Here is an 18557-nt window from a genome sequence, read left to right on the forward strand (position 1 = left end):
AAAGCGTTGTCTGCGTCGGTTTCCCGCGCCTACCGTTTAATTAAGTGCGTAACATCTCTCAGCTTGACTTGTCTCGACTTTGCTCGACTGACGCTACGCTGACGCTTGCACGAAGCGATATTTACCGCAATCGTCTCGAGATGCAGCTGCGAGATGCTCAGGATTAACATTGCACTCCACGAAGGTGGAGACATTCGAATCCACTGCCTAGCTACGCGCCCGCAACTAACAAAATGCCGACCCTGCCAGGATTCGAACCTGGAATCTTCTGATACGTAGTCAGACGCGTTATCCGTTGCGCCACTGGGCCACTGTTTGTGTTTTCTACCACGAGGCGGGTGCACATCGCAAAGCAACATGTTCTCCGTGGCTCGGCAACTGCATGTCGTCCACTGACAACGGCGGCGCGGCCACTCTGGTCTTGCGCACTCTGCAGGGAGCTGCCAAGGAAGGCACCTCTCCTCCAGCTGCTCGGCCACGGTGCGCCTGCACGGCTTAGAGCTTGCCACACATCTGCCCTCGCTGTTGGACAGGTAGCAGAAGGCAAGGCGCGCGTTTTTCTGCATTTTTTTCGGCGAGGACAAGCGGTTGATATGCTTGTAAGTGTAGCATATGAAGCAAGAATCGAATGAGGCATTCGTAGACAGGTGCTAAATTCGCAGTATGGCCGCAGGTGACGATCTTATGACGGGTGTGCAGCCACAACAGGTTGGCAGCAAAGTGAGTATCGCTAACTGAAAGCTCTCTGCTGTATCCCCAGTGGCGCAATTGGTTAGCGCACGGTACTTATAAGGCAGTAGCCGTGAGCAATGCCGGGGTTGTGAGTTCGAGCCTCACCTGGGGCATACTTTTATTCCGTAGCAGCTGACTCTGAAAGCATCGGGACGCGAGAGTTGAGATGTATCACCTGCTTGAGAAACATAAGTGTGCGTGCATTATAGTCACCGATCGCGTGTTCCTCGGTAGTATAGTGGTTAGTATCCCCGCCTGTCACGCGGGAGACCGGGGTTCGATTCCCCGCCGGGGATGTGCGATTTTTATATCGCGAAAGTTGCACGCGTGGCCCGAAAGGACATTAACGTTGCGATCAAGGAATGTAGTTACTGCAAAATCGTAAGAAAGTCTGCGTCTTAGGAAGTGTTTCTCGCATTCTTCACACGACGTCGTCGTTTCACGACTTACAGGGGTTGCTGTTGACGCTGAACCAGCTCACCCCAGGCTTAATGATCGAGCTCGAGGCACCCAAGAAAAAGAATAATTTTAGCAGAGCGTGGTTTCGATCCACGGACCTCTGGGTTATGGGCCCAGCACGCTTCCACTGCGCCACTCTGCTGCGTGGAGCCGTCCGCGCTCTTCGGTGCGTGACATGGGACACTTGGAAAGCGTTGTCTGCGTCGGTTTCCCGCGCCTACCGTTTAACTAAGTGCGTAACATCTCTCAGCTTGACTTGTCTCGACTTTGCTCGACTGACGCTACGCTGACGCTTGCACGAAGCGATATTTACCGCAATCGTCTCGAGATGCAGCTGCGAGATGCTCAGGATTAACATTGCACTCCACGAAGGTGGAGACATTCGAATCCACTGCCTAGCCACGCGCCCGCAACTAACAAAATGCCGACCCTGCCAGGATTCGAACCTGGAATCTTCTGATCCGTAGTCAGACGCGTTATCCGTTGCGCCACAGGGCCACTGTTTGCGTTTTCTACCACGAGGCGGGTGCACATCGCAAAGCAACGTGTTCTCCGTGGCTCGGCAACTGCATGTCGTCCACTGACAACGGCGGCGCGGCCACTCTGGTCTTGCGCACTCTGCAGGGAGCTGCCAAGGAAGGCACCTCTCCTCCAGCTGCTCGGCCACGGTGCGCCTGCACGGCTTAGAGCTTGCCACACATCTGCCCTCGCTGTTGGACAGGTAGCAGAAGGCAAGGCGCGCGTTTTTCTGCATTTTTTTCGGCGAGGACAAGCGGTTGATATGCTTGTAAGTGTAGCATATGAAGCAAGAATCGAATGAGGCATTCGTAGACAGGTGCTAAATTCGCAGTATGGCCGCAGGTGACGATCTTATGACGGGTGTGCAGCCACAACAGGTTGGCAGCAAAGTGAGTATCGCTAACTGAAAGCTCTCTGCTGTATCCCCAGTGGCGCAATTGGTTAGCGCACGGTACTTATAAGGCAGTAGCCGTGAGCAATGCCGGGGTTGTGAGTTCGAGCCTCACCTGGGGCATACTTTTATTTCGTAGCAGCTGACTCTGAAAGCATCGGGACGCGAGAGTTGAGATGTATCACCTGCTTGAGAAACATAAGTGTGCGTGCATTATAGTCACCGATCGCGTGTTCCTCGGTAGTATAGTGGTTAGTATCCCCGCCTGTCACGCGGGAGACCGGGGTTCGATTCCCCGCCGGGGAGGTGCGATTTTTATATCGCGAAAGTTGCACGCGTGGCCCGAAAGGACATTAACGTTGCGATCAAGGAATGTAGTTACTGCAAAATCGTAAGAAAGTCTGCGTCTTAGGAAGTGTTTCTCGCATTCTTCACACGACGTCGTCGTTTCACGACTTACAGGGGTTGCTGTTGACGCTGAACCAGCTCACCCCAGGCTTAATGATCGAGCTCGAGGCACCCAAGAAAAAGAATAATTTTAGCAGAGCGTGGTTTCGATCCACGGACCTCTGGGTTATGGGCCCAGCACGCTTCCACTGCGCCACTCTGCTGCGTGGAGCCGTCCGCGCTCTTCGGTGCGTGACATGGGACACTTGGAAAGCGTTGTCTGCGTCGGTTTCCCGCGCCTACCGTTTAACTAAGTGCGTAACATCTCTCAGCTTGACTTGTCTCGACTTTGCTCGACTGACGCTACGCTGACGCTTGCACGAAGCGATATTTACCGCAATCGTCTCGAGATGCAGCTGCGAGATGCTCAGGATTAACATTGCACTCCACGAAGGTGGAGACATTCGAATCCACTGCCTAGCTACGCGCCCGCAACTAACAAAATGCCGACCCTGCCAGGATTCGAACCTGGAATCTTCTGATCCGTAGTCAGACGCGTTATCCGTTGCGCCACAGGGCCACTGTTTGCGCTTTCTACCACGAGGCGGGTGCACATCGCAAAGCAACGTGTTCTCCGTGGCTCGGCAACTGCATGTCGTCCACTGACAACGGCGGCGCGGCCACTCTGGTCTTGCGCACTCTGCAGGGAGCTGCCAAGGAAGGCACCTCTCCTCCAGCTGCTCGGCCACGGTGCGCCTGCACGGCTTAGAGCTTGCCACACATCTGCCCTCGCTGTTGGACAGGTAGCAGAAGGCAAGGCGCGCGTTTTTCTGCATTTTTTTCGGCGAGGACAAGCGGTTGATATGCTTGTAAGTGTAGCATATGAAGCAAGAATCGAATGAGGCATTCGTAGACAGGTGCTAAATTCGCAGTATGGCCGCAGGTGACGATCTTATGACGGGTGTGCAGCCACAACAGGTTGGCAGCAAAGTGAGTATCGCTAACTGAAAGCTCTCTGCTGTATCCCCAGTGGCGCAATTGGTTAGCGCACGGTACTTATAAGGCAGTAGCCGTGAGCAATGCCGGGGTTGTGAGTTCGAGCCTCACCTGGGGCATACTTTTATTTCGTAGCAGCTGACTCTGAAAGCATCGGGACGCGAGAGTTGAGATGTATCACCTGCTTGAGAAACATAAGTGTGCGTGCATTATAGTCACCGATCGCGTGTTCCTCGGTAGTATAGTGGTTAGTATCCCCGCCTGTCACGCGGGAGACCGGGGTTCGATTCCCCGCCGGGGAGGTGCGATTTTTATATCGCGAAAGTTGCACGCGTGGCCCGAAAGGACATTAACGTTGCGATCAAGGAATGTAGTTACTGCAAAATCGTAAGAAAGTCTGCGTCTTAGGAAGTGTTTCTCGCATTCTTCACACGACGTCGTCGTTTCACGACTTACAGGGGTTGCTGTTGACGCTGAACCAGCTCACCCCAGGCTTAATGATCGAGCTCGAGGCACCCAAGAAAAAGAATAATTTTAGCAGAGCGTGGTTTCGATCCACGGACCTCTGGGTTATGGGCCCAGCACGCTTCCACTGCGCCACTCTGCTGCGTGGAGCCGTCCGCGCTCTTCGGTGCGTGACATGGGACACTTGGAAAGCGTTGTCTGCGTCGGTTTCCCGCGCCTACCGTTTAACTAAGTGCGTAACATCTCTCAGCTTGACTTGTCTCGACTTTGCTCGACTGACGCTACGCTGACGCTTGCACGAAGCGATATTTACCGCAATCGTCTCGAGATGCAGCTGCGAGATGCTCAGGATTAACATTGCACTCCACGAAGGTGGAGACATTCGAATCCACTGCCTAGCTACGCGCCCGCAACTAACAAAATGCCGACCCTGCCAGGATTCGAACCTGGAATCTTCTGATCCGTAGTCAGACGCGTTATCCGTTGCGCCACAGGGCCACTGTTTGCGCTTTCTACCACGAGGCGGGTGCACATCGCAAAGCAACGTGTTCTCCGTGGCTCGGCAACTGCATGTCGTCCACTGACAACGGCGGCGCGGCCACTCTGGTCTTGCGCACTCTGCAGGGAGCTGCCAAGGAAGGCACCTCTCCTCCAGCTGCTCGGCCACGGTGCGCCTGCACGGCTTAGAGCTTGCCACACATCTGCCCTCGCTGTTGGACAGGTAGCAGAAGGCAAGGCGCGCGTTTTTCTGCATTTTTTTCGGCGAGGACAAGCGGTTGATATGCTTGTAAGTGTAGCATATGAAGCAAGAATCGAATGAGGCATTCGTAGACAGGTGCTAAATTCGCAGTATGGCCGCAGGTGACGATCTTATGACGGGTGTGCAGCCACAACAGGTTGGCAGCAAAGTGAGTATCGCTAACTGAAAGCTCTCTGCTGTATCCCCAGTGGCGCAATTGGTTAGCGCACGGTACTTATAAGGCAGTAGCCGTGAGCAATGCCGGGGTTGTGAGTTCGAGCCTCACCTGGGGCATACTTTTATTTCGTAGCAGCTGACTCTGAAAGCATCGGGACGCGAGAGTTGAGATGTATCACCTGCTTGAGAAACATAAGTGTGCGTGCATTATAGTCACCAATCGCGTGTTCCTCGGTAGTATAGTGGTTAGTATCCCCGCCTGTCACGCGGGAGACCGGGGTTCGATTCCCCGCCGGGGAGGTGCGATTTTTATATCGCGAAAGTTGCACGCGTGGCCCGAAAGGACATTAACGTTGCGATCAAGGAATGTAGTTACTGCAAAATCGTAAGAAAGTCTGCGTCTTAGGAAGTGTTTCTCGCATTCTTCACACGACGTCGTCGTTTCACGACTTACAGGGGTTGCTGTTGACGCTGAACCAGCTCACCCCAGGCTTAATGATCGAGCTCGAGGCACCCAAGAAAAAGAATAATTTTAGCAGAGCGTGGTTTCGATCCACGGACCTCTGGGTTATGGGCCCAGCACGCTTCCACTGCGCCACTCTGCTGCGTGGAGCCGTCCGCGCTCTTCGGTGCGTGACATGGGACACTTGGAAAGCGTTGTCTGCGTCGGTTTCCCGCGCCTACCGTTTAACTAAGTGCGTAACATCTCTCAGCTTGACTTGTCTCGACTTTGCTCGACTGACGCTACGCTGACGCTTGCACGAAGCGATATTTACCGCAATCGTCTCGAGATGCAGCTGCGAGATGCTCAGGATTAACATTGCACTCCACGAAGGTGGAGACATTCGAATCCACTGCCTAGCTACGCGCCCGCAACTAACAAAATGCCGACCCTGCCAGGATTCGAACCTGGAATCTTCTGATCCGTAGTCAGACGCGTTATCCGTTGCGCCACAGGGCCACTGTTTGCGCTTTCTACCACGAGGCGGGTGCACATCGCAAAGCAACGTGTTCTCCGTGGCTCGGCAACTGCATGTCGTCCACTGACAACGGCGGCGCGGCCACTCTGGTCTTGCGCACTCTGCAGGGAGCTGCCAAGGAAGGCACCTCTCCTCCAGCTGCTCGGCCACGGTGCGCCTGCACGGCTTAGAGCTTGCCACACATCTGCCCTCGCTGTTGGACAGGTAGCAGAAGGCAAGGCGCGCGTTTTTCTGCATTTTTTTCGGCGAGGACAAGCGGTTGATATGCTTGTAAGTGTAGCATATGAAGCAAGAATCGAATGAGGCATTCGTAGACAGGTGCTAAATTCGCAGTATGGCCGCAGGTGACGATCTTATGACGGGTGTGCAGCCACAACAGGTTGGCAGCAAAGTGAGTATCGCTAACTGAAAGCTCTCTGCTGTATCCCCAGTGGCGCAATTGGTTAGCGCACGGTACTTATAAGGCAGTAGCCGTGAGCAATGCCGGGGTTGTGAGTTCGAGCCTCACCTGGGGCATACTTTTATTTCGTAGCAGCTGACTCTGAAAGCATCGGGACGCGAGAGTTGAGATGTATCACCTGCTTGAGAAACATAAGTGTGCGTGCATTATAGTCACCGATCGCGTGTTCCTCGGTAGTATAGTGGTTAGTATCCCCGCCTGTCACGCGGGAGACCGGGGTTCGATTCCCCGCCGGGGAGGTGCGATTTTTATATCGCGAAAGTTGCACGCGTGGCCCGAAAGGACATTAACGTTGCGATCAAGGAATGTAGTTACTGCAAAATCGTAAGAAAGTCTGCGTCTTAGGAAGTGTTTCTCGCATTCTTCACACGACGTCGTCGTTTCACGACTTACAGGGGTTGCTGTTGACGCTGAACCAGCTCACCCCAGGCTTAATGATCGAGCTCGAGGCACCCAAGAAAAAGAATAATTTTAGCAGAGCGTGGTTTCGATCCACGGACCTCTGGGTTATGGGCCCAGCACGCTTCCACTGCGCCACTCTGCTGCGTGGAGCCGTCCGCGCTCTTCGGTGCGTGACATGGGACACTTGGAAAGCGTTGTCTGCGTCGGTTTCCCGCGCCTACCGTTTAACTAAGTGCGTAACATCTCTCAGCTTGACTTGTCTCGACTTTGCTCGACTGACGCTACGCTGACGCTTGCACGAAGCGATATTTACCGCAATCGTCTCGAGATGCAGCTGCGAGATGCTCAGGATTAACATTGCACTCCACGAAGGTGGAGACATTCGAATCCACTGCCTAGCTACGCGCCCGCAACTAACAAAATGCCGACCCTGCCAGGATTCGAACCTGGAATCTTCTGATCCGTAGTCAGACGCGTTATCCGTTGCGCCACAGGGCCACTGTTTGCGCTTTCTACCACGAGGCGGGTGCACATCGCAAAGCAACGTGTTCTCCGTGGCTCGGCAACTGCATGTCGTCCACTGACAACGGCGGCGCGGCCACTCTGGTCTTGCGCACTCTGCAGGGAGCTGCCAAGGAAGGCACCTCTCCTCCAGCTGCTCGGCCACGGTGCGCCTGCACGGCTTAGAGCTTGCCACACATCTGCCCTCGCTGTTGGACAGGTAGCAGAAGGCAAGGCGCGCGTTTTTCTGCATTTTTTTCGGCGAGGACAAGCGGTTGATATGCTTGTAAGTGTAGCATATGAAGCAAGAATCGAATGAGGCATTCGTAGACAGGTGCTAAATTCGCAGTATGGCCGCAGGTGACGATCTTATGACGGGTGTGCAGCCACAACAGGTTGGCAGCAAAGTGAGTATCGCTAACTGAAAGCTCTCTGCTGTATCCCCAGTGGCGCAATTGGTTAGCGCACGGTACTTATAAGGCAGTAGCCGTGAGCAATGCCGGGGTTGTGAGTTCGAGCCTCACCTGGGGCATACTTTTATTTCGTAGCAGCTGACTCTGAAAGCATCGGGACGCGAGAGTTGAGATGTATCACCTGCTTGAGAAACATAAGTGTGCGTGCATTATAGTCACCGATCGCGTGTTCCTCGGTAGTATAGTGGTTAGTATCCCCGCCTGTCACGCGGGAGACCGGGGTTCGATTCCCCGCCGGGGATGTGCGATTTTTATATCGCGAAAGTTGCACGCGTGGCCCGAAAGGACATTAACGTTGCGATCAAGGAATGTAGTTACTGCAAAATCGTAAGAAAGTCTGCGTCTTAGGAAGTGTTTCTCGCATTCTTCACACGACGTCGTCGTTTCACGACTTACAGGGGTTGCTGTTGACGCTGAACCAGCTCACCCCAGGCTTAATGATCGAGCTCGAGGCACCCAAGAAAAAGAATAATTTTAGCAGAGCGTGGTTTCGATCCACGGACCTCTGGGTTATGGGCCCAGCACGCTTCCACTGCGCCACTCTGCTGCGTGGAGCCGTCCGCGCTCTTCGGTGCGTGACATGGGACACTTGGAAAGCGTTGTCTGCGTCGGTTTCCCGCGCCTACCGTTTAACTAAGTGCGTAACATCTCTCAGCTTGACTTGTCTCGACTTTGCTCGACTGACGCTACGCTGACGCTTGCACGAAGCGATATTTACCGCAATCGTCTCGAGATGCAGCTGCGAGATGCTCAGGATTAACATTGCACTCCACGAAGGTGGAGACATTCGAATCCACTGCCTAGCTACGCGCCCGCAACTAACAAAATGCCGACCCTGCCAGGATTCGAACCTGGAATCTTCTGATCCGTAGTCAGACGCGTTATCCGTTGCGCCACAGGGCCACTGTTTGCGCTTTCTACCACGAGGCGGGTGCACATCGCAAAGCAACGTGTTCTCCGTGGCTCGGCAACTGCATGTCGTCCACTGACAACGGCGGCGCGGCCACTCTGGTCTTGCGCACTCTGCAGGGAGCTGCCAAGGAAGGCACCTCTCCTCCAGCTGCTCGGCCACGGTGCGCCTGCACGGCTTAGAGCTTGCCACACATCTGCCCTCGCTGTTGGACAGGTAGCAGAAGGCAAGGCGCGCGTTTTTCTGCATTTTTTTCGGCGAGGACAAGCGGTTGATATGCTTGTAAGTGTAGCATATGAAGCAAGAATCGAATGAGGCATTCGTAGACAGGTGCTAAATTCGCAGTATGGCCGCAGGTGACGATCTTATGACGGGTGTGCAGCCACAACAGGTTGGCAGCAAAGTGAGTATCGCTAACTGAAAGCTCTCTGCTGTATCCCCAGTGGCGCAATTGGTTAGCGCACGGTACTTATAAGGCAGTAGCCGTGAGCAATGCCGGGGTTGTGAGTTCGAGCCTCACCTGGGGCATACTTTTATTTCGTAGCAGCTGACTCTGAAAGCATCGGGACGCGAGAGTTGAGATGTATCACCTGCTTGAGAAACATAAGTGTGCGTGCATTATAGTCACCGATCGCGTGTTCCTCGGTAGTATAGTGGTTAGTATCCCCGCCTGTCACGCGGGAGACCGGGGTTCGATTCCCCGCCGGGGATGTGCGATTTTTATATCGCGAAAGTTGCACGCGTGGCCCGAAAGGACATTAACGTTGCGATCAAGGAATGTAGTTACTGCAAAATCGTAAGAAAGTCTGCGTCTTAGGAAGTGTTTCTCGCATTCTTCACACGACGTCGTCGTTTCACGACTTACAGGGGTTGCTGTTGACGCTGAACCAGCTCACCCCAGGCTTAATGATCGAGCTCGAGGCACCCAAGAAAAAGAATAATTTTAGCAGAGCGTGGTTTCGATCCACGGACCTCTGGGTTATGGGCCCAGCACGCTTCCACTGCGCCACTCTGCTGCGTGGAGCCGTCCGCGCTCTTCGGTGCGTGACATGGGACACTTGGAAAGCGTTGTCTGCGTCGGTTTCCCGCGCCTACCGTTTAATTAAGTGCGTAACATCTCTCAGCTTGACTTGTCTCGACTTTGCTCGACTGACGCTACGCTGACGCTTGCACGAAGCGATATTTACCGCAATCGTCTCGAGATGCAGCTGCGAGATGCTCAGGATTAACATTGCACTCCACGAAGGTGGAGACATTCGAATCCACTGCCTAGCTACGCGCCCGCAACTAACAAAATGCCGACCCTGCCAGGATTCGAACCTGGAATCTTCTGATCCGTAGTCAGACGCGTTATCCGTTGCGCCACTGGGCCACTGTTTGTGTTTTCTACCACGAGGCGGGTGCACATCGCAAAGCAACATGTTCTCCGTGGCTCGGCAACTGCATGTCGTCCACTGACAACGGCGGCGCGGCCACTCTGGTCTTGCGCACTCTGCAGGGAGCTGCCAAGGAAGGCACCTCTCCTCCAGCTGCTCGGCCACGGTGCGCCTGCACGGCTTAGAGCTTGCCACACATCTGCCCTCGCTGTTGGACAGGTAGCAGAAGGCAAGGCGAGCGTTTTTCTGCATTTTTTTCGGCGAGGACAAGCGGTTGATATGCTTGTAAGTGTAGCATATGAAGCAAGAATCGAATGAGGCATTCGTAGACAGGTGCTAAATTCGCAGTATGGCCGCAGGTGACGATCTTATGACGGGTGTGCAGCCACAACAGGTTGGCAGCAAAGTGAGTATCGCTAACTGAAAGCTCTCTGCTGTATCCCCAGTGGCGCAATTGGTTAGCGCACGGTACTTATAAGGCAGTAGCCGTGAGCAATGCCGGGGTTGTGAGTTCGAGCCTCACCTGGGGCATACTTTTATTTCGTAGCAGCTGACTCTGAAAGCATCGGGACGCGAGAGTTGAGATGTATCACCTGCTTGAGAAACATAAGTGTGCGTGCATTATAGTCACCGATCGCGTGTTCCTCGGTAGTATAGTGGTTAGTATCCCCGCCTGTCACGCGGGAGACCGGGGTTCGATTCCCCGCCGGGGATGTGCGATTTTTATATCGCGAAAGTTGCACGCGTGGCCCGAAAGGACATTAACGTTGCGATCAAGGAATGTAGTTACTGCAAAATCGTAAGAAAGTCTGCGTCTTAGGAAGTGTTTCTCGCATTCTTCACACGACGTCGTCGTTTCACGACTTACAGGGGTTGCTGTTGACGCTGAACCAGCTCACCCCAGGCTTAATGATCGAGCTCGAGGCACCCAAGAAAAAGAATAATTTTAGCAGAGCGTGGTTTCGATCCACGGACCTCTGGGTTATTTTTTTTTTTATTTAAATCAGACCCCTTTTTTTTCCTTGTTTTAGACCAGTGCTTTACCACATTTTTTTTTTCTTTCTTCCTTGTTCTCCTCGATTTACCTCTGTTATCTTTTTCTTAGTTTATTGTTTTCATTGTGGAAAAGTTAGAGGTGACAGCGAGATTCAGGCCTGCGGAAGCAAAGTGGGCAGGGGTCGAAGTCTGAGGCCTGGCCACGATGACTCCACCGTCCTGTTTCCGAACGTCACCTGTACAAGGGCGTCGTACTATCCCCTACTGTCTTGGTTCTTGGTCTCTCGTTCGTTTTTCTTGTGCGCCCTAAAGGTCCACGAAAACCTCAGTCCTGGTGTAGAAAAGAAACATACATAAAAGCGGCAAATCCAGAAACAGTGTAAAAGAAAACGGCTCACACAGGTGACCTTAGCCAACACCCTCTCTTTCAAATGTCAGGCTAAGCATATTTGCAAAATCACCACGGAGGCCTGGCAATCGCAAGCGCTGCCAGTAAGCAGTAAGCATGTACTGCCGAAACGCTAGGTGTCCATCCTCTTCATGACAACTGTTGACAAAATGTACGAAATGGCCAATCAACCACATGACGGTATTGAGCTTCGTTCGCGGAAAAAAGGAAGAATCGGGCCGGACGATGATGTCAATAGTATAAGAGGCTTCAGCAGACCTAGTGACAAAAGCAAGTTGTTTCCTGAGCCAACGCCAATTAGCAAGGTGCCCACAGCAGGTGAATCGATGCTCAAGGGTATCCAGGAGACCACACCGAGTACAGTTGTCCGTGTCAGAAAGACCAATACGGTGCAGACGTACATTGGTGGGGACCAAATTATTAATTACCCTATACCATGTGGACGCCACAGCCATAGAGTGGATCGGCAGACTAACATTCTTCCAGACGTTCCTCCAGGACACGGATGGAGACGCCAGTTCTATTGGATTGGGACCGGCCAGCCCCTCCCAGCGGGCAATCAAGCCCTTGGTCGTTGGCACCGGTCGTCGCATGAAGACGTCACCGAGGTAACTCACCGCAATGTAAAATTCCCGGATGTGTTTCAACTGAAAATTGAGGCGACCGACATCGACAGGTGGAGCAAGGCTCTCCGGACGCACAACAGTAAAAAGCCTGGATGTAATTGAAGTCACCTCTTGCGTAACAATTAGAGTCGTACGGCGGACGTACAAAGCAGACGCCTTGCGAGTAATGTCAGAGAGGCCCAAGCCTCCGGAAATACGCGGTTTCGTCATAACCTCGTAACGTAACTTGAATAGATGGCCCTTCCATATAAATCTGCTAGACAATTGGCGCAACCTTTTCGCCACCATCATGGGAAGTGGGAACAGCTGAGCAACATAATAGGCTTTACATAGAACGTAGGTGTCTAAGATTCTGACTTTTTGTAAAATGGTAGCAGAGCGCTGCTCATGGACCATCAGAGCCCCCTGTATCTTCTCGGTGACAGATTTCCAATTAAGAGCCGCCATTTTTAGAGGACATCGATCAATGATAATCCCCAAGGACGTATGGCGATCGACAAAAGTGGCCCAAGGGACATCAGCATCGCGAAATCCCCGAATATCAAGGAACTTACATTTACCCTGATTGAGCCGCGCTCCAGAGACACGACAGTATGCATCAACTGCCCCTTTCAACAACGGGATATCATCACGTTGACGGAGGAGAACAACGACATCATCCGCATATGCCTTAACAGTGAGCTTCCCACCAGAGAGGGTCATACCATGAAGCTTGAGAACAATAGTCCGAAGCAGCGGTTCCAGGGACAATACGAATAAAGACATAGAGAGCGGACTACCCTGAGGCACCCCGCGGCGGATAGCAATGGGCGGCGTCAGCTGCCCATTGACTGACACCCGAGCAGTTATTCCCCTATACAAATTGCCAAGAACACCACGTGATGAAGCGTTAAAACCAATTGTACCTAAAACACGATCTAAAAACACATGACTGACGTGATCAAAAGCCTTATAAAAATCAAGGAAAGCAAAGGCACAATGTACGTTTGTAACCGCCGCAACCGAGATAACATCCCGATATTCGGCTACTGGGGTCAGAATAGATCTATCATGAAAACAACATTGATGTGCACCAATCACACCCCGAAGCAGAGAAGACAACCGGCTATTGAGCGCTCTAGCAGCTGTCTTGTAGTCAAAGTTCAGCAATGTGAGCGGACGAAGATTGGCAGCAGATAAACGACCAGAGGACTTCGGAATTAAAACAATTTTCCCTACTTTAAAATCGGCAGGCACATCAATCCCCCTGACAATCTCATTTAAAATCTGCGTAAAAATCCCACCCAAAAGAGGCCAAAAACGGAGATAAAATTCTTTAGGCAGGCCGTCTGGACCCGGCGATTTACTGGACGGAGAGCGAGCAATAAAATCGAAAACATCATCTACCTGGAACTCCCGGAGAAATTCGCCGTTCGCGTCAGGCGCGATCGTCGCAGTTAGATCCCCAAGGACATCATCCGAAAGAGACTCACCAGAATCATCGGCAGAATAGAGACTACCGTAATACTGATGGAGAGCACGAACCATTTCCTCCTGTGCAATAAGCTGCCGTCCATCATCCACCGTAAGAGAAGAGATGAAGGAGCGACGACGACGAGTCTGATGCCGTAGCAGGTGGTACAAGGATGTCAGTTCACCTTCAACAAGAGAGTGAGGTTTCGACTTAACTCGCAGACCATCCATCTGTCGTCGTTTAAGGCTCAAGAGCTTGGCTTTAATACGACGAACATCATGGATCCGCAGAGGAGAGGTACCCGCCGCATCATATAGTTCACGCAGGACAGAGTAGTAATATTCATACGTGTTCTTAAAATCACGCGCCCTTGCAGCACAGTAAAAAATCAAAGTCTGACGAATCTTGGGCTTGGCAAACGCAGTCCACCATACCAGCAAGGAGGGGTAACGCGGGACAGAGCGAAGACATCGCTCCCACACGGCACTTATAACATCATCTATAGCACTGTCGGCAAGGTGGGAAACATTTAACATCCACTGGGAACGATAAAGTTTTGCAGGTTGGTGACTAAGATTTATAGTTGCAGTAAAAGCACAATGGTCAGAAAAACTAGTAGGAATAACGTCGACAGAAAGAATTTTATCACATAAAAATTCAGAGAAGTAGAATCTGTCGAGTCTACTGCATGAGGACGCGGTAAAAAACGTATATTTCACCAGGGTGGGATATTTGTGTTCCCAAACGTCACGCAGATGCATCGTACGAACTAAGTCATGTAAATCGCGGCAATAATTAAAATTGGGAGACTGGTCTTCAGGGCGTAAAACACAATTAAAATCGCCTCCGAGCAGGAGACTCCGAGGACTCTGGCGCAAAAGATAAATAAGCTCTTCCTTATAAAAGCGCGATCGAGTCACAGTGTGACCCGAACCAGAGGGGGCATACAAAACAACGAGGCGGAGATCAAAAAGACGACAACCAATCCCACGGCCAGAGTCAAGGAATTCAATGTCAGTAATAGGAATGCCCTCTCGAAAGAAAAGAGCAGTTCCTGTTGAATATTCCGGCGCGACATTAAAAACAGTTTGAAATCCAGGTAGAGAGAGATCAGAAAACAACACTTCCTGCAAAAACACTACGTCCGCACAGGCGTCGTAAATAAACTGCCGCAAAGAGGCAATGCGAACGTCGGACTCAATACGGTTAACATTTAAGGTAAGAAAGGTGTATGCCTGAACCATAGAGAGAAAAGCGAGAGAGGAAATCACCTACAGCGACGCACCAACGTCACAGTCCATAGCAGGGGAGACGGAGGCATCCGAGGGAGGGGGACTGCTACCCCGTTCCGCGGATCCCTTACGCTTCGGTTTTTTACGAACAGCATTAACGTTCGGCTGAACGCGTAACTTGCGTCGGCTGACGGGCAAGGAAGCTTCAGCCGCCGGTGACGTAGGAGGGTCAAGTTCCGTATCCGACACCACCCGCGCTGGTCCACATGCGGGATCCGGGGTCGCGGGGGAAACATCCGACAAAACGGAATGGTCAACACCGACACTAGCATCCGGCAAACATGGACTGCACGGAGGCGAAACGTGAGCAGGAAGGTCCGAGGCCGCAGAGTTGGAAGGAAGCGGAGCAGCACCGCTGGCAGAAGTATGGGGCAGCGAAGCAGGAAGTTGTCGCGGCTCCACTTGTTGTGACAACGAAGTCGGGTCGGAAGACGGCGCCAAAAGACCCGACCGACAATCCGACTCGAGAGAAGCTGCGTCGGAGGCCGGAGGGGCGCCAGCAGCCGCCACCGGAACCGCTACCTCAGGAGGGCAGGGAGCAGCTACAGTACACGGTGGCTCGGAGGATGCCGGTCGCTCGGACTGGGGCATCTCAGGGAGATCCTCATCCGTACTATTGCCATCGTGTGGGCGACGCCTCTTATTATTCAAAAGTGGCACACCCACCTGAGGGACAGACGGAACAACATCAGATTTAGCACGCAAAGGAGGAAATTCTGTATCAGGGGTGCGCAAAACCTGTGGCGGGGCGCTACTACCAGTGGACTGTGCTACACCAAGAGCAGAACCACCTGCAACGAGGTCGGCGACCGTTAACTTGCGACGCTGTTCGAGAGAATTTTTTAAAACAAATACCCTCCGCGGACAGTCGGTACGCACGTGACCACTTTCATTGCACAAAAAACAGGTGCCAACCTGACCACTATATGTTACATGGACACGATATCCACCGATCTGCAGGTGAGATGGAATATTCTGCTTAACGTGCATTTCGACTGAACGAATACCACTGTAACATTGCAGGCGATGTTGGCTTGACCAGCGTTCAAGGCGAATGCTCTTTACATCACCATACTTTTGTAGACCCTCCTTAAGATAGACATTATCCACCTCCGGTGGAAGGTTGTAAACACGAACACTGGTGTACGTAATGGAAGCATTGGAAAGCAGCACGGTACTTACAGAATCATCCCGATGCCGAAAGAGAACTTGATGACCATATTTAGAAAGAATTTTATCAACCTGAAGTGGGTCCATAAACTTAACAAAGAAAACATACAGTTCGGTATCAAAATAAGCAGTGTGCACCTGATCCGAATGAACACCAAAGCTATCGACCAACCAGTCATGGATCTCAAGGGAACTAGGTTGCACATGGCGGGTTGACTTGTCAAAAGTAAAACTAACTGTAGCCTGACGAGGAATAACCTGGGACGACATTTTCAAACTATGCGGTCGAAACCGCGACACAAAACACACTGAAAGAAGGACAGAAAGTAACACAAGGTACGAAACAACGACGGAGAAACACTCACAGACGTTGCAACACAACACGTAAACAAAAACGATAGTCCACTATACGTAACGCTACGGCGGAGCGGAAGACTAGGCACGTCCACACTGCACGGCGTCTAAAGCGGAACTGGGGGTTATGGGCCCAGCACGCTTCCACTGCGCCACTCTGCTGCGTGGAGCCGTCCGCGCTCTTCGGTGCGTGACATGGGACACTTGGAAAGCGTTGTCTGCGTCGGTTTCCCGCGCCTACCGTTTAATTAAGTGCGTAACATCTCTCAGCTTGACTTGTCTCGACTTTGCTCGACTGACGCTACGCTGACGCTTGCACGAAGCGATATTTACCGCAATCGTCTCGAGATGCAGCTGCGAGATGCTCAGGATTAACATTGCACTCCACGAAGGTGGAGACATTCGAATCCACTGCCTAGCTACGCGCCCGCAACTAACAAAATGCCGACCCTGCCAGGATTCGAACCTGGAATCTTCTGATCCGTAGTCAGACGCGTTATCCGTTGCGCCACTTTTTTTTTTTTTTTTTTTTTTTGTTTTTTTTTTTTTTTTTTTTTTTTCCGAAAAAATTCCGTTCCGGTACCGGGAATCGAACCCGGGCCTCCTGGGTGAAAGCCAGGTATCCTAGCCACTTTTTTTTTTTATTTATTTTTTTTTTTTTTACCGTTACACCATTTTTTTTCCGAATTTAAATATTTTTTTTGTTTTTTTTTGACGCCTTATCCATAATTTTTTTTTTTTTTTTTTTTTTTTTTGTAATGCACGTGAGTGCTAGGCAGCCGGCGGCAAGGTGGGCAGGGGTCGCAATCCTGAGGCCTGGCCACGATGTCACCGCCATACCCCGCACCCATTTGCATCGTTTTGTGATGTGAATTTATAGTTCCAGAAGTATTATTATATTTTGTTTAATTTGTAATGTGGCGTCATGTGTGTTCCATTGTTTTTATAAATATAAACAGAATGTTAAAAAGAAATCCACGTCTGGCCTTAGGATTACGCAGCACAGTATGAAATCCAGCACAGCAGGTACTCAAAGTTGGTCTTCGCGTAGAAATAATTTTCCCAGTTTCCATGTCGTTGATAAGTATTGTGCATTCTGTTTCCCGATGGGTGAGTGTGGATTGCCGCTTCTCAAAACCCTGAGCATGCCATGCATTGGAAGATGCGCGCTGGTAACGTGGTGACACCATAGAGCAGGGACATGCCAAAACAACCATTTCCCGTATTGTAAAGCCTCTTGATAGGAGGATAGAAGCTGCTGGAAACTCCTGGTTCGTACGAAATCTTCGTGCAGCTTTGATGAAAAATAATGCGAAATGAAAGTAAACAAATGAGGAGCCACTTCTGGGTGTCGCTCTGCGGAACCAAAAGTAAAGTGCTGTCATTTGAAAATGAAAGGGAACTCCAAAAAACAATTAAATGTTCGAGGCCAAGTGCACTGTGCACTCAGTACCGCCGTTTGACCCATGATGCAAATCACCCACAGCTGATGGTGCGGAGCAGACCATATCCATGGAAACAACAACAATATAACAAAGTAGTGAAAAAAAAAAAAATCCGTCCAATGGATCCGTAAACTTAAATTCTGCCATCACTTAAAGCAATAGTGAGAAAATTTTGAAACTGGTCTTGATACTGTCGCAATTTCTTAATCGCATAGTACTCTTCGATGAGGTACATCTGATAATCGTGTAGCGTTGGCGTTGTATGGACGAGCATGTAATAGACGAACTGGCCCATGAGCCAGACATAACTATTATTCTTAGATTGAGGATAAAGCTGCCAGTCTGGTTGAAGCGCGTCATGAAGTTGAATGGAAGAATCCGACGTCCTATTAATGACTGCGAGTTTCTTTCGCGTCCACTGCCATATTTGTGTTTGATCCCGGCAGTGGAAGAGATGCGGCAGCGTTTCCACTAAGTTACACTTCTCACAAAACGGGGTGGGCCGCAGCTTGATTTTGTGCAATTTCTCTCCAGTGGGAATCACCTCATTGACAGCGTCATACCAAACAGATCGAACTCTGGAGCGAAGGAGCGGATAACTAATGTTCTTCCATACATTTCTCCAGTTTTTGCCTAAATATTTCTTCTCAATTGGGTTATCCAGCTGCCGTTTAGTAAGAGCACGATAGGTCGCCGCCGTGTTGAACGGATGCGGGTTGTCCTGAACATAGCTGAGCTCCACATAGTACCGCCGGATATAGCCAAGCTCAGGATGAATGTGTCCCACAGACGTTGGCGCAGACAAATCCTTTGGACGTAAGGTGTTGAAAAGCCGTTCCGTGAGA

The 18557-nt window shown here is 51.4% G+C and overlaps 31 non-coding genes across 31 annotated transcripts; 16 read left to right on the forward strand and 15 right to left on the reverse strand.

Annotated features, from left to right (window-relative positions):
• Window positions 1–237: 237 nt before the first annotated feature.
• Window positions 238–310, reverse strand: Trnar-acg (transfer RNA arginine (anticodon ACG)). Its single transcript has one exon. It is a non-coding gene; the product is annotated as a tRNA-Arg (tRNA).
• Window positions 311–753: 443 nt separating this feature from the next.
• On the forward strand, window positions 754–845 carry Trnai-uau (transfer RNA isoleucine (anticodon UAU)). The gene is given in 2 exon segments: window positions 754–791; window positions 810–845. It is a non-coding gene; the product is annotated as a tRNA-Ile (tRNA).
• A 111-nt stretch (window positions 846–956) lies between these two features.
• On the forward strand, window positions 957–1028 carry Trnad-guc (transfer RNA aspartic acid (anticodon GUC)). The gene has a single exon. It is a non-coding gene; the product is annotated as a tRNA-Asp (tRNA).
• A 233-nt stretch (window positions 1029–1261) lies between these two features.
• Window positions 1262–1333, reverse strand: Trnam-cau (transfer RNA methionine (anticodon CAU)). Its single transcript has one exon. It is a non-coding gene; the product is annotated as a tRNA-Met (tRNA).
• Window positions 1334–1616: 283 nt separating this feature from the next.
• On the reverse strand, window positions 1617–1689 carry Trnar-acg (transfer RNA arginine (anticodon ACG)). Its single transcript has one exon. It is a non-coding gene; the product is annotated as a tRNA-Arg (tRNA).
• Window positions 1690–2132: 443 nt separating this feature from the next.
• Window positions 2133–2224, forward strand: Trnai-uau (transfer RNA isoleucine (anticodon UAU)). Its single transcript is given in 2 exon segments — window positions 2133–2170; window positions 2189–2224. It is a non-coding gene; the product is annotated as a tRNA-Ile (tRNA).
• A 111-nt stretch (window positions 2225–2335) lies between these two features.
• Window positions 2336–2407, forward strand: Trnad-guc (transfer RNA aspartic acid (anticodon GUC)). Its single transcript has one exon. It is a non-coding gene; the product is annotated as a tRNA-Asp (tRNA).
• A 233-nt stretch (window positions 2408–2640) lies between these two features.
• Trnam-cau (transfer RNA methionine (anticodon CAU)) lies at window positions 2641–2712 on the reverse strand. Its single transcript has one exon. It is a non-coding gene; the product is annotated as a tRNA-Met (tRNA).
• Window positions 2713–2995: 283 nt separating this feature from the next.
• On the reverse strand, window positions 2996–3068 carry Trnar-acg (transfer RNA arginine (anticodon ACG)). Its single transcript has one exon. It is a non-coding gene; the product is annotated as a tRNA-Arg (tRNA).
• A 443-nt stretch (window positions 3069–3511) lies between these two features.
• On the forward strand, window positions 3512–3603 carry Trnai-uau (transfer RNA isoleucine (anticodon UAU)). Its single transcript is given in 2 exon segments — window positions 3512–3549; window positions 3568–3603. It is a non-coding gene; the product is annotated as a tRNA-Ile (tRNA).
• Window positions 3604–3714: 111 nt separating this feature from the next.
• Trnad-guc (transfer RNA aspartic acid (anticodon GUC)) lies at window positions 3715–3786 on the forward strand. The gene has a single exon. It is a non-coding gene; the product is annotated as a tRNA-Asp (tRNA).
• A 233-nt stretch (window positions 3787–4019) lies between these two features.
• Window positions 4020–4091, reverse strand: Trnam-cau (transfer RNA methionine (anticodon CAU)). Its single transcript has one exon. It is a non-coding gene; the product is annotated as a tRNA-Met (tRNA).
• Window positions 4092–4374: 283 nt separating this feature from the next.
• Window positions 4375–4447, reverse strand: Trnar-acg (transfer RNA arginine (anticodon ACG)). The gene has a single exon. It is a non-coding gene; the product is annotated as a tRNA-Arg (tRNA).
• Window positions 4448–4890: 443 nt separating this feature from the next.
• Trnai-uau (transfer RNA isoleucine (anticodon UAU)) lies at window positions 4891–4982 on the forward strand. The gene is given in 2 exon segments: window positions 4891–4928; window positions 4947–4982. It is a non-coding gene; the product is annotated as a tRNA-Ile (tRNA).
• A 111-nt stretch (window positions 4983–5093) lies between these two features.
• Window positions 5094–5165, forward strand: Trnad-guc (transfer RNA aspartic acid (anticodon GUC)). Its single transcript has one exon. It is a non-coding gene; the product is annotated as a tRNA-Asp (tRNA).
• A 233-nt stretch (window positions 5166–5398) lies between these two features.
• Window positions 5399–5470, reverse strand: Trnam-cau (transfer RNA methionine (anticodon CAU)). Its single transcript has one exon. It is a non-coding gene; the product is annotated as a tRNA-Met (tRNA).
• A 283-nt stretch (window positions 5471–5753) lies between these two features.
• Trnar-acg (transfer RNA arginine (anticodon ACG)) lies at window positions 5754–5826 on the reverse strand. The gene has a single exon. It is a non-coding gene; the product is annotated as a tRNA-Arg (tRNA).
• A 443-nt stretch (window positions 5827–6269) lies between these two features.
• Trnai-uau (transfer RNA isoleucine (anticodon UAU)) lies at window positions 6270–6361 on the forward strand. The gene is given in 2 exon segments: window positions 6270–6307; window positions 6326–6361. It is a non-coding gene; the product is annotated as a tRNA-Ile (tRNA).
• A 111-nt stretch (window positions 6362–6472) lies between these two features.
• Trnad-guc (transfer RNA aspartic acid (anticodon GUC)) lies at window positions 6473–6544 on the forward strand. The gene has a single exon. It is a non-coding gene; the product is annotated as a tRNA-Asp (tRNA).
• A 233-nt stretch (window positions 6545–6777) lies between these two features.
• On the reverse strand, window positions 6778–6849 carry Trnam-cau (transfer RNA methionine (anticodon CAU)). The gene has a single exon. It is a non-coding gene; the product is annotated as a tRNA-Met (tRNA).
• Window positions 6850–7132: 283 nt separating this feature from the next.
• On the reverse strand, window positions 7133–7205 carry Trnar-acg (transfer RNA arginine (anticodon ACG)). The gene has a single exon. It is a non-coding gene; the product is annotated as a tRNA-Arg (tRNA).
• Window positions 7206–7648: 443 nt separating this feature from the next.
• Trnai-uau (transfer RNA isoleucine (anticodon UAU)) lies at window positions 7649–7740 on the forward strand. Its single transcript is given in 2 exon segments — window positions 7649–7686; window positions 7705–7740. It is a non-coding gene; the product is annotated as a tRNA-Ile (tRNA).
• A 111-nt stretch (window positions 7741–7851) lies between these two features.
• Trnad-guc (transfer RNA aspartic acid (anticodon GUC)) lies at window positions 7852–7923 on the forward strand. The gene has a single exon. It is a non-coding gene; the product is annotated as a tRNA-Asp (tRNA).
• A 233-nt stretch (window positions 7924–8156) lies between these two features.
• On the reverse strand, window positions 8157–8228 carry Trnam-cau (transfer RNA methionine (anticodon CAU)). Its single transcript has one exon. It is a non-coding gene; the product is annotated as a tRNA-Met (tRNA).
• Window positions 8229–8511: 283 nt separating this feature from the next.
• On the reverse strand, window positions 8512–8584 carry Trnar-acg (transfer RNA arginine (anticodon ACG)). The gene has a single exon. It is a non-coding gene; the product is annotated as a tRNA-Arg (tRNA).
• A 443-nt stretch (window positions 8585–9027) lies between these two features.
• Window positions 9028–9119, forward strand: Trnai-uau (transfer RNA isoleucine (anticodon UAU)). Its single transcript is given in 2 exon segments — window positions 9028–9065; window positions 9084–9119. It is a non-coding gene; the product is annotated as a tRNA-Ile (tRNA).
• Window positions 9120–9230: 111 nt separating this feature from the next.
• Window positions 9231–9302, forward strand: Trnad-guc (transfer RNA aspartic acid (anticodon GUC)). Its single transcript has one exon. It is a non-coding gene; the product is annotated as a tRNA-Asp (tRNA).
• A 233-nt stretch (window positions 9303–9535) lies between these two features.
• On the reverse strand, window positions 9536–9607 carry Trnam-cau (transfer RNA methionine (anticodon CAU)). Its single transcript has one exon. It is a non-coding gene; the product is annotated as a tRNA-Met (tRNA).
• Window positions 9608–9890: 283 nt separating this feature from the next.
• Trnar-acg (transfer RNA arginine (anticodon ACG)) lies at window positions 9891–9963 on the reverse strand. Its single transcript has one exon. It is a non-coding gene; the product is annotated as a tRNA-Arg (tRNA).
• A 443-nt stretch (window positions 9964–10406) lies between these two features.
• Trnai-uau (transfer RNA isoleucine (anticodon UAU)) lies at window positions 10407–10498 on the forward strand. Its single transcript is given in 2 exon segments — window positions 10407–10444; window positions 10463–10498. It is a non-coding gene; the product is annotated as a tRNA-Ile (tRNA).
• A 111-nt stretch (window positions 10499–10609) lies between these two features.
• Trnad-guc (transfer RNA aspartic acid (anticodon GUC)) lies at window positions 10610–10681 on the forward strand. Its single transcript has one exon. It is a non-coding gene; the product is annotated as a tRNA-Asp (tRNA).
• The last annotated feature ends 7876 nt before the right edge of the window (window positions 10682–18557 follow it).

The sequence above is a fragment of the Schistocerca nitens genome, chromosome 9, assembly GCF_023898315.1.
Source record: "Schistocerca nitens isolate TAMUIC-IGC-003100 chromosome 9, iqSchNite1.1, whole genome shotgun sequence".
NCBI classification, from domain to species: Eukaryota; Metazoa; Arthropoda; class Insecta; order Orthoptera; family Acrididae; genus Schistocerca; species Schistocerca nitens.